The following is an 11,827-nucleotide window of genomic DNA, read 5'->3' on the forward strand; positions in this document are numbered from 1 at the left end:
GGGAGTTTCCACCCAGGTTTCTAACATAGCTAAAGAAGGCCTTATGATTGTCTTTTGTGTCATTAGCGATTTTTCTCTCAAAGTTGGCCTTGGATGATTTTATGAGTGATCGTAGTTTTTTGCTAGTAGTGATCAGAGATGCCTTCCCTTTTAGGGATTTTGCTCTGTCATGTAGTAGCTTTCTCCTCTTGTTGTAGAGTTTGTTTATGGCTGGGGTCCACCAGACCGGGCCTGCCTTTGGTGGAAAGGGTCTTGATTTTATTAGGGATTGCTTGATCCATACATTCCTGGAGGTGCTCGTAGAAGGCATTTGTAAGGGTTTCAGCAGCGTGGGTTGTGGTTTCCACTGGCTCGGGCCCTTGAAGGATACCACTCCAGTCTTAAGAAGTGTGAAGTTTGCTTTTGAGAAGTTCTTCACTGTGGTCTTTTGCTGGGGTTGGGGCGGGATGTGGATCTCCAGTGAGATTAATTTATGGTCTGATCTCACCAATGAGGGATATACTTCCGGTGTGGAGCATTTTGTCCCCATGTTTGTGATGATCAGGTCTAGTATATTTTCTCCTCTTGTGGGAATGGTGACTAGTTGTTCCATAGCATTTGAGTTTATGAACTCCAGGAACCTTTGGGCTAGGGTGTTGGGGCTTGAGTAATGTTCCCAGTCTATGTTTGGGTAGTTGAAGTCACCCAATATGATGGTGTTTGGAGAGACATTCATACTCTCCAGTGTCTTCAGGAAGGCTGTGTGGGTTTCCTGAGTTTGAGAGGGTGGTCTGTAGCATGCTACAAACTGTAGGGCAGTTTTACCTATGGTTAATTGCACCTGGATGGTCTCCGATGCTTCGTGCATTGCCACTAACCTGGAGGTGTGGGTATCCTTTATGAATATGGATACTCCCCCTACGTTTGTGGTTCGGTCCGGATTTTGGGGCCGGAACGCATGATATGAGGTATAACCTGATAGTGCTGGGGTGCTCTCAGGAGCCTTGAACCAGGTTTCAGTCACAGCACAGACATCGATGTTCTCCATACTGAGGAGGGCTTTGAGGGAGTGCATCTTGAGGTTTAGACTTCTGGCACTGAGCAGTATTACCCTTAGTTTTTCTCCATTTTTGTTTTCTAGGGCGGTAGGTTTATCATTTGAGCCTTGCCTAAAAAAGACACTATGGGGGTGGCAAGAGCCTTTGCCAATATCCGGAAGCCCAGGGGTGACAGGTGCAAGCCGTCCCTTGCGAAGCAGCGTGGCTTGTCAAGCATGTCATCCCAGGCAGACAGACATTGGATCCCCTTAGAATGACACCAGTAATTAAGCCAATTATTAAAGCTGATCATTTTGTCTCTGTATTGTGGCATCATTCTTGGTGAGGGTAGGATACTGCTCAGGGTCAGTGTCATACCGGCCTGGGCTACATAATCTGAGAGCTCTTCTATGTCTCTTTTCATGTAGTCCAGGGAGGTACGTCTCAGGTCGTTCACACCGGCATGGACAATGACTGAGTCATACTTGTACTTGCTGTGGAGTGACCTGAGTGCTTGTGTTATGTGGCGGATTCTAGCGCCTGACAGGCAGCTTACTGTGATCTTTTCCTTGTTCAGTCTGGTGAGTGGAACGTCAGTGTGTCTGACTATGGAGTCACCTATAACAAGTGTGTCTGGCATTGTGTTTGGCCTTAAGGGCTGTGACTGTTTAGCACACTGACTTTGAGAACTATGTGTTGCATGTCTTATGTCTTGAGGTGGCATTTGCTTGGGTGTCTGCTTTGGAGGCCTCTGTAGTTTTAGTAGATTTTTGATCAGTGCCTCTGAGTATGTCTTTGTGTGCTTATGTGTTTGTTTTGCAGTTGTGATAGTTCTATGTGAAACTGGGTTTGTGGTGTGCGTGGTTTCCTTCTCCTCCTGTCTGGTCTTGCCAGTCCTGAGTTGAGAGAGCTCAGCCTCCAGTTTGGCTATATAGTTGCATCTCTCACATGTATTTGTGTTTTGTGGGAGAAGGAGTGGGTTGTCTGTGTACATGAGGCAATTGTAACATTGCCTCAAGATGCCCAGATTCACCAGCTGAACAGGAGAGGACGCTAGCAACTGACCCTTCGACATGCTAGAAAAAGTGAAAAAGTTTGCTGTGTCAGAAGGGACCTATAGGGAAATGGGTACTCAAGGGGATTCTAGGCTAATGTAGTACTTTGTTTAGTATATAAGTACTTTACCTATATAAAAATGCTTTAGGAGCAAGTGCTGAGCTTTTGAGATAGAGAATAGACTGTTTAGATTGCAAGTAGAGAAGTTCTAAGGGAAAAATTGAAGAGCAGACTTTACGGAGCTAGAAATAGTTTAACCTTGTTTAACCGGCACTGCCCAATGGTGCTCTATGGGCAACTCCGCGCTAAATCATGCAAAAGCACGCTAAAGTGGGCTTTATTACAGGGGGCTGAAAAGCGCTAGGAATTGACTCAAAATGGCCAATAGACTACAAGTTTCTGGCTGGAACCACTCCTCTAGGGACAAATAGGCTGCTCAGTGCTCCCCACTCCCACTGGTGAACAAAGACGCTTCCTTTTATCCAAATAAGGATATGGAATAGCACAGGAACCAAGACAAAGCCCAGAGATCAGCAAACTCTGAAGACTGGACTATTCCAGTTCAGTAAGGCGGGAAAACACGATTTTTTTTTTTGTTTTTGTCTTTTTTGCAGATAACAGAGGAAAAACAGACAGTAAATGCTATAAATGCTTTTAAACGGCTAGCGCACTTGAGTGTGTTAGCCTACAGGTAAAATTAAGCAACAAATAACTTTTTAAAAGTGCAAAACAGTTAATCAACACAAAAACGGCTTAAATAGAATGCAGAGCTGTATAAACAGGCGAAAATGCAGTCGCTAAGCAGTAAATAATCAAAAAGCCAGAAAAAAATACTTAAATCAGGAAAAAGTCACTCTTTTGCTCTCTGCTGCTTGTAGAACTCTGCAGGATACCACGAGGAGCAGTGCTGAGTTGAATACAAGCGAAAAAGCGCGCTAAAGTGGGCTTTATTACAGGGGGCTGAAAAGAGCTAGGAATTGACCCAAAATGGCCAATAGACTACAAGTTTCTGGCTGGAACCACTCCACTAGTGACAAATAGGCTGCTCAGTGCTCCCCACTCCCACTGGTGAACAAAGACGCGTCCTTTTATCCAAATAAGGATATGGAATAGCACAGGAACCAAGACAAAGCCCAGAGATCAGCAAACTCTGAAGACTGGACTATTCTAGTTCAGTAAGGCGGGAAAACAATATTTTTTTTTTTTGTTTTTTTCTTTTTTGCAGAACACAGAGGAAAAACAGACAGTAAATGCTATAAATGCTTTTAAACGGCTAGCACACTTGAGTGTGTTAGCCTACAGGTAAAATTAAGCAACAAATAACTTTTTAAAAGTGCAAAACAGTTAATCAACACAAAAACAGTTTAAATAGAATGCAGAGCTGTATAAACAGGCGAAAATGCAGTCGCTAAGCAGTAAATAATTAAAAAGCCAGAAAAAAATACTTAAATCAGGAAAAAGTCACTCTTTTGCTCTCTGCTGCTTGTAGAAGCCTCAAAGATTTATCACTATACTCAGTATCCTACAAAGTGCGTAGAGGTGACATGTCTGACATACAAGGCATCCTCCGACCAAATACAGATGGACCTACTGAACATCGGCAAGTCAAGTGGCATCAGAAATACTCATTCTGGGTATCTAAACTGAATGTTGTGGAGAGACAGATATCTATCACAGGGGCCACCACTGTTCCAGAACAGACTATCCATTCAAGTAAAACAAAGCTCATCCCTGTCAATATTCAAATGCAACTTGGATCTATGGACGGGTAACAGAATATGTACTCCAGGATTGCCCCTCATGCCACTAATGGATAAAGACAGTTCCTAAATGATGCATCCCTTACATGGGTCCCCTCAAATTATCTACAGTGTGATCATATTTATTCTCAGTAGGGCTAATATACAATTATCAGCATTGGGATAGGTAAGACCAATCAGGAAATGTTAATTCAAGCACCAAAATGGAAATTGGCTATGCTTAAAATGACCTCCAAGTGAACCTTTGTTGTGGTAGTACATAGTTTTAAAAAAAATACCCTTTTTAGATCACTAAGAGCCCTCTCACCCTCCACCCCCTCTCCCGTCTTCAACAGCTTCTGGTGCCTCTGCAACACTTTTTATGACCTGGTCTCTACAATGTCCCAAAACAGTGGCCAAGTGTAATAGAATATCATATTCCTTAGGAAAAATCATGAATTCAGTGAAAGCAGAGTTTATAAGGCACTGGTTAGGCACTGTCCTCAGTTTGGGGAATTCTACAGAGCTGGTGATACTGGAATGGGCTACCATACTGGTTACTGGACCATCATATGTGGCTTGGTTTTCTGGTCTTTCAGCACCCGAACTAAATGTGTTACTTGTTGTGCCATTGACACAGTTACTAAAAATGAGACAATTTGAGAGGGAATCCAGACATAATCAGGGACAATCACGGACGCTTTTAAACTACTAGAACTATTAACTTGAAACATTGACAGAATAAGACAGTAAATTAAATGCATTTTCTGTAGTAAAGTAAGTCTGTAACTCTAATTATTGTAATTATTTATTACAATTAATTCACTACTTTTTCTCCAAAAGTAATCAGTAGGGATTAAAAGGGGCTAAAAGGACAGAGATAAAATCTGAGTCAAAATCAGGGACAGTTGAGAGGTGTGCACTGAACTATAGCTAAAATACAAAATGTTTCAATAAGTTGCACTTCTTTGCATGAGAAATCATGCTATTCTAATTAGAAATTGTTTCAATTCTAATACTGCTAAAATAAATCAAGCCATATTATGTTTGCCAACAACTACATAAATGTCTCTCTTTCTGTATTAATTATATTTGTGGTAATTATTTTCCTGGTAGACTAATGATTGCTTAAGCAATCATGCCAAAACTAATTTAGTTCCTTGCTTCACTAAATTAAAAAGTGTTATATAGGAAAAAATATTAACAACTCAACAAGTTAGCAAGCAGCAATGCATTGTGGTGTAGTCATGTGATATACAAATGAATGAGTGGTTATGACAGGCACTTGCTTTCATTTGACACGTGTCAATATATATGTTTATTTTGGCACAAAACTGCAGCAACAAGATTTCACTCCAGAAAACGTCACACAGAAAGTGCCTATGCTGACACTGTACACATCATAGACTTGTAAAGATGTGGGGGGGGGGGGGCAGACTTTATACCCATAATAGCAAGAGATCTGAGTTATGCACATGGAATCAGCAGCTCCTCCATCTACCAGAGTATTTATAATTTAATTTCCTTTTGTATATCGGATTTGTCTGACTGGGTTTGGTCTCAAGAACCATTTTTTCAGCAGAGTCCTCAAGAGAAAAGCTTGGAAATATCACAGACATTTTTAAACAAACATTCAGTAAACACTTGAACAGACATTACATAATCTACATTAATAATTATACACACATTTGCTAATTACATTACATTCATATGAAGTTAGAGGCCATTATTACAGTATAAAAAGAAAAAAACTTAGGGTGTATTAGTGGGGTGTTAGTGGGTTTGTCAGATAGATAAAATATCATATATATGATTAGTGCTTAGATATTCATAAAAATGAGAGAAGGAACTTGGTAGGGCAGAAAATGTCACTGTTGCAGCTAAGGGATGGGATGTAAAGCAGGCTCATTTATGTATCTATTAATGTTTATATCAAATTATAGAGGTGGGAGTGAGCAGTGTCACAAATAATGAATATAGATGGGAGATGCTATTAAAGCTATTCAGGTGTTGGTGAAGACTGGTTGTGGGGTGTAGGAGTCTGACAGAAGACAAATGGTTTGATGATATGGTCAGCGGGAGATAACACTGGCATTTACTCTGGAGATATACTGGAGGAGCAGATCCAGTGATTTGATAGGTAATGCTTTAGTTATGTTTTAAATACGTTGCATTCTGAATGAATTTCAGTGGGAGTGGGATGTGGGTCTGTAGTTTAGTTATACTATTTGAATATAGACAGTCAACTGCAATACTAAAGGATTTGGTTATAGTGATTAGTGATTTAGTTATACTATTTGAATATAGACAGTCAACTGCAATACTAAAGGATTTGGTTATAGTGATTTAGTGATTTTTCTCTAGAGTGTGAAATTCTATTGGGAGTAGTGTTGTATTAAGTTGTTAGGGGCTGGGCAATTTTCTGGCTTGTACAGAACTCTGTGTACTGTAGTTAGCCGAGAAAGAAGCAGGTGATGTATTTCTAACCAGTTTAGTTCTGTGAGGTATAGGCAGTGGTGTTATAGTTTGCTGCAGTTTTAGCTATTTTACTATAACATTGTTCACGTCTGGACAGTTGTGAGACTTGAAGTTTAGTAAAGATTGGGGCAGCATAGAGGAGAGATTGTAGTAAGACAGCAGAGACTATGCCTTCTGGCCATGTCAGTAAGGTAGATTTTTATTCTGCATAATGTACCAACTTTTTTGATGAGCTTTTTTAGGCCTGTGTAATACTTGGTGGTCTAATTTAAACTTCTTATTTATGATGACATCCAGTGTTTTACACGTTCCATCATGGTGTTGTTGGCGGATGACAGTGACTGTTGTTTGGTAGAGATGTGTTTTTGAGGTAAAACAGTAATGTAAATTTTTTAGACTTTAGTAGTAGTTGTGAATTATTTAGCCATGTTTCAATTGATAAGAATGATTGCTGTCTAAGGGTTTGGGGTTCAGAGAGAGAGATTTGGCAGATCAGATTCAGGTCAAGTAATCATTGTACTGAACTCTGGTAGCATTTTTGTATCACTGAGTAGATCATTGATGAATATGTTGAAAAGTATGGAACCTAACCTAGATCCTTGTGGGACACCAACAGTTATAGGCTAGAAGGTGGAGAAATCATTTTTCCATTTCACTGCTTGTAGTCTGTTTGAGAGGCAGCTATGGAGCAGTCCCAGTGAAGAACTGGCAAGCCCTAAGGATGTGAGTTTATGTAAGAATTTCTGGTAGGAGACAGTATGAAAAGCTTTTGACAAGTCTAGGAAGGTGGTGGAGACTTTGTGTCAGCATTTCTGAGTGTTTTACAGTATTCCTTTGAAGGCTGTGGAAGCCGAGGTACCAGAATAAACCTGATTGCATCCAGCTCCTGTTTCTCTTCTTGGTGGTTTCGTGTTTGACAGTATTAACAAAATGCAGCAAAGCAATAGTTGTGCTGTGATGAAGACAGAAGCAGTGTTGGGTTGAAGACAGAAGCTGGTTATCTGGATAGCTAGGGCGTTGCATATGAATACATTTTTCTAATATTTTTATAGGAGAAGTAAGATGGCAGTTGGCCTATAGTTAGAAAGATCTTCACTGATTCCACCTTTGTACTGTGGAATAATGAATGTTTTTTCCATAGTGAGGGGACTTTATTTTTGGATCTGGATTGATTTATCAGAACTGAAACAGAAAATGTAATAGTCAGAGTTGTTGGTTTAAGATATTCACCAGGTAGATTGTCAGGGGCTGTTGTAGTTGGCTTTAATGTTTTGAGGTATGTTTTGACCGTGTCTGTAGGAACTGGATGGAAGAGAAGGAGGTACTTGGACTGAGTAGGGACACCAGGAGCTTGATTAGTCACCTGGAAGGTTAATGACCGAGAAGTTTGTATAAAGTGGATACTGAATTGGTTGGCTCTGGGATCATTTTGTTTCTCTGTGGGTGGTGTTGGCTGTGTAGCTCGTCTTGGATTTACTAGTTTATTGACTGAGGACCAGTACAGTTTTGTATGGTTATTAGTGTGAATGTTTTGACTGGTTGAGTAATAGGCTTTCTTGTCTTTGATGATGTGTTTTGATGTCCTTCAAGGATGCATCTGCAGTCTTCACAAATGGGTTGTCCTGTCGTCAGGCAGCCCTTCGGTCGGCCGGATTCCAAAGTCTGGGTCTGGCTTCGGCTGGTGTCGCACTTCACCCGATGTCATTGCGGCAGTTTTTCGGGTATAAAGGCATCAGCCGACGCCATTTTCCCCAGTCTTTCTTGCCGCGTGGTGCCCGAAGCAGAAGCTGTTCGCAAGTGCCGGTCGGTCAAATCCAGAGATAACTATTACCGAATACAACTTCGAAGACTTCAATAAAGCTAAGTACCCCGTTGGGGACTCTTTCTTGCCTCAGCCGATGTCAGACAAAGTTAATAACTGTTTAGCTTGTGGGAAACAAATACCTCATAAAGATTTCCACTCCTATTGCATTCATTGTTTAGGCCCAGACCACGACGTAGCAGCTTGTCTAGCCTGTTCCTCTTTTAACCGACGGACGCTTAAACGTCGGTCGGACTTTGCTGAACAGATATTCGGCTCTGATTTTGCCTACATTATGCCGTCGGATCCTCCGACTACACAAATTACTAAAAAACGCAAAGAAAAGGACCGACACTCGCGGTCCGCGGTTTCGGCCGAAACCGCGGTTAAGCAAACCACGAGTGTCTCGGTTTCGGCCGAAACCGAGCAAGCGGTTTTTTCTTCAGCCGATAACTTGCCTTCCACCGAGGCCTCTTCCAGCCTGGTAGAGACGGCCTCTGAAACCCAACCTTCTGTTGTGGTTTCACAGGATTTATCAGACACCATTCCCCTGGATGTTTCTACCCCTGCACGTGGAGCTGCTAGGCCTCCTCCAGCTATGTCTATTAAGGCCTTTGCCAGAGCTAAGGCAGCCAAAGCAACAAAATCTGTGCCTGCCAAGCCTCCTTCTCACAGGCCCAGCACTAGCTCCCGCATGCTTTCTTTGGCTGAGGATCTCATATCCTTAATCCGTGGAACCCAGCCACATCCTGACAGGGCCTCTCTCCCTCCACCAGAAAAGAGACCTAGAGCAGAGCCCCCTGAGCCAGTATCCGCAGATGATTCTTCTGATGACTCGGAGCATACAGACCCTGCTGAGGCTGCTTATTCCCCGTACGAAGATTCAGATGCTGAGGACTCCATTCCTTCAGCCTCCCCACCTGAGGAATTCTCCTTTGGGGAAACCTTGCATGCTATGAGGGAACAATTTCAGTGGCAAGGCCAGGATTTCCCAGACTCTAGGAAGAGGCTTAGGACCTTTCTGCATTTGCCACAACATAGACCTTTAGCCATACCCCCAGTTCTTCCTGTTGTTGATGATGCATTTAATGATGCATGCTCTGCTCCTGATTCTTTACCTCCAGCTCCTGTTAAGCCTGATAGGTACTATAGGGTCCCGGACACTCATCACCATTTTTATAAGGCTCCTGTTGCGGATCCAGAGACTATATCCCAGGGCCCTAAAGCTGTAGCAGCTACTTCTTCTAAAAACCCCCTCCCCTCTGAAAGGGAATCCAGGTCCTTAGAGAGATGGGGTAAAAAGGTTTACACCTCTGCTACTTTGTCAGCTAGAGCTTTGAACTGCCAATTCCATATGATTCAATATCAAGAGTTTATGCTTGATCAGTTGACTAAAAAGCTATCCTCTGAAGAATCTTTAGATAAAAAGTATGTTCAGGAAATGGTACATAACATACAGCAGGTTAGTAACCATTATTTAAAATGTGGCTATGATGCACTGGAGGCTTCCTTTAGATCAGCCATGACTGGCACAGTTATTAGGAGGCATGCATGGTTGAAAGAACAGGTATTACCAGACCATGTCAAATCAAAGCTTTTGGATGCACCTATGGACAAGGTCAACTTATTTGGTTCCCCTGCGCAGCAGGTACTAAAAAAGATGGAAGAGAAAGCTAAATCTGTTCAAACAGTAAAAGATTTCCTACAAGTTCAACCTCCAAGGTTTAGCAGGAACTGGCCCTCCAAGAACTGGTCCTTTCCGGAATCCTCTAAGCCACAAAGAGGCAGGAATAGGCGCACTAGAGGCAGAAACCAATCCAGGGGTTCCTACAGGGGTCGCCAATGGCATGGCAACAACCAACGAGGCACGGATACAGCCACCACCTCTACAACAACTCAATCTCAGTGACTGGACGGTGGTACCGCCTACCAGGGAACAACTACAAGCACCCTTGGGCGGAAAACTAACATTATTTTCAAAAAACTGGCACTACATTACAACAGAAAAATGGATTTTGCAAACTATAGACCAAGGTTACAGGTTCCATTTCCATACTCTACCAGAAAAGAGAGGAATGCCAAACCTTCCACCAACTCAAAGGGCAGAAGCTCTACAACAAATATCTCAATTATTAAAAATGAGAGCCGTGGAAAAGGTACCACCTATGGAGCAGGGAAAGGGATTCTACTCAAGGCTCTTCCTGGTACCAAGGAAACAAAACAAATGGAGGCCTATTCTAGATCTGTCCGCCTTAAACACATTCATCATTGTACCCAAATTCAAAATGCTGACCCTACAGCAGCTTCTTCCCATGCTGGGCAAGGAGTCTTGGCTGGTAACTCTAGATCTCAAGGAGGCATACCTGCACGTCCCCATAAGACCAATTTGCAGAAGATACCTCAGATTTCTTGCAGGATCAGAGCATTATCAATTCTCAGCATTGCCATTTGGCTTATCTACTGCGCCCAGAGTGTTGACGAAATGCCTGGCATCAGTTATAGCTCATTGCAGACTTCAGGGGATTCAAATCTATCCCTACCTGGACGACTGCCTGATACAAGCGGACAGCAAGAACAAACTAGCAGAAGACTTACAAAGAGTCATCTACCTGCTGCAAGTTCTGGGATATACAGTCAATACAGAAAAATCAAGGCTGATTCCATCCCAAAGAATAACCTTTCTGGGTGCAGAACTGGACACATCAAAACAAATGGCATTCCTAACTGCAGAAAAGAAAGAAAAACTTCCTCTCTACTTCTTGGCATTAACAAAACACAGTCATCTGACTGCAAGAAAAGTGTTACAAGCCCTAGGCTTCATGGCATCCTGCATAATACTGGTTCCTCATGCCAGGCTGCATATGAGAAAGCTACAGTGGTACCTAAAGAATTTGTGGTCCCAACACAAACACAGCCTAGAAACCAAAATTCCACTGATTCCATGCCTGAAACAGGACTTCCTATGGTGGGCTCAGGCATGCCAATCAAACAAAGGATTGCCCTTCTGCAGAAGTCAACCGAGACAAACCATCACGACAGATGCCTCAGACCTCGGCTGGGGGGCTCACATGCTGGACAAGTGCATTCAAGGCCTATGGACTCACGAACAGCTACATCTGCACATAAATCTAAAAGAAATGATGGCAGTGAAATTGGCAATCCAGGCATTCAGACCCCTTCTCCAAGAAGGCCAGTTGATGATAAGGACAGACAACACCACAGTTATGTGGTACATCAACAAACAAGGAGGCACACACTCATACCCTCTATGCCGGCTGGCTCTCGACCTATGGGATGTGGCTCTGAGCTACAACATTCAGTTACAGGCAATTTATGTACCAGGGAAGGAAAACATTCTAGCAGACATACTAAGCAGAACTACAACAGATGCCCACGAATGGATGCTGCATCCGGACATCTTCAAAACCATCACAAGAAAATGGGGATTACCACAAATAGACTTGTTTGCATCCCCAATCAATCATCAGTTGAAGAAATTCGGCACAAGGACCTTCCACCCACTTGCTTGGAAGGTGGACTCCCTTTCTTTCAGTTGGAAAGGCCTGACGGCATATGCATTCCCACCACTTCTTTTGATGCACAAGTTGCTTCTGAAGATCAAAGAGGAACGCCCGAGGATCATTCTGATAGCTCCAAACTGGCCAAGGCAACATTGGTACCCACTCCTGAGGAGCATGTCCAGGGAACAAATTTGGACGCTGCCCCTGATTCCTTTA

The sequence above is a fragment of the Protopterus annectens genome, chromosome 10.part0, assembly GCF_019279795.1.
Source record: "Protopterus annectens isolate FY-2018-M chromosome 10.part0, PAN1.0, whole genome shotgun sequence".
NCBI classification, from domain to species: domain Eukaryota; kingdom Metazoa; phylum Chordata; order Ceratodontiformes; family Protopteridae; genus Protopterus; species Protopterus annectens.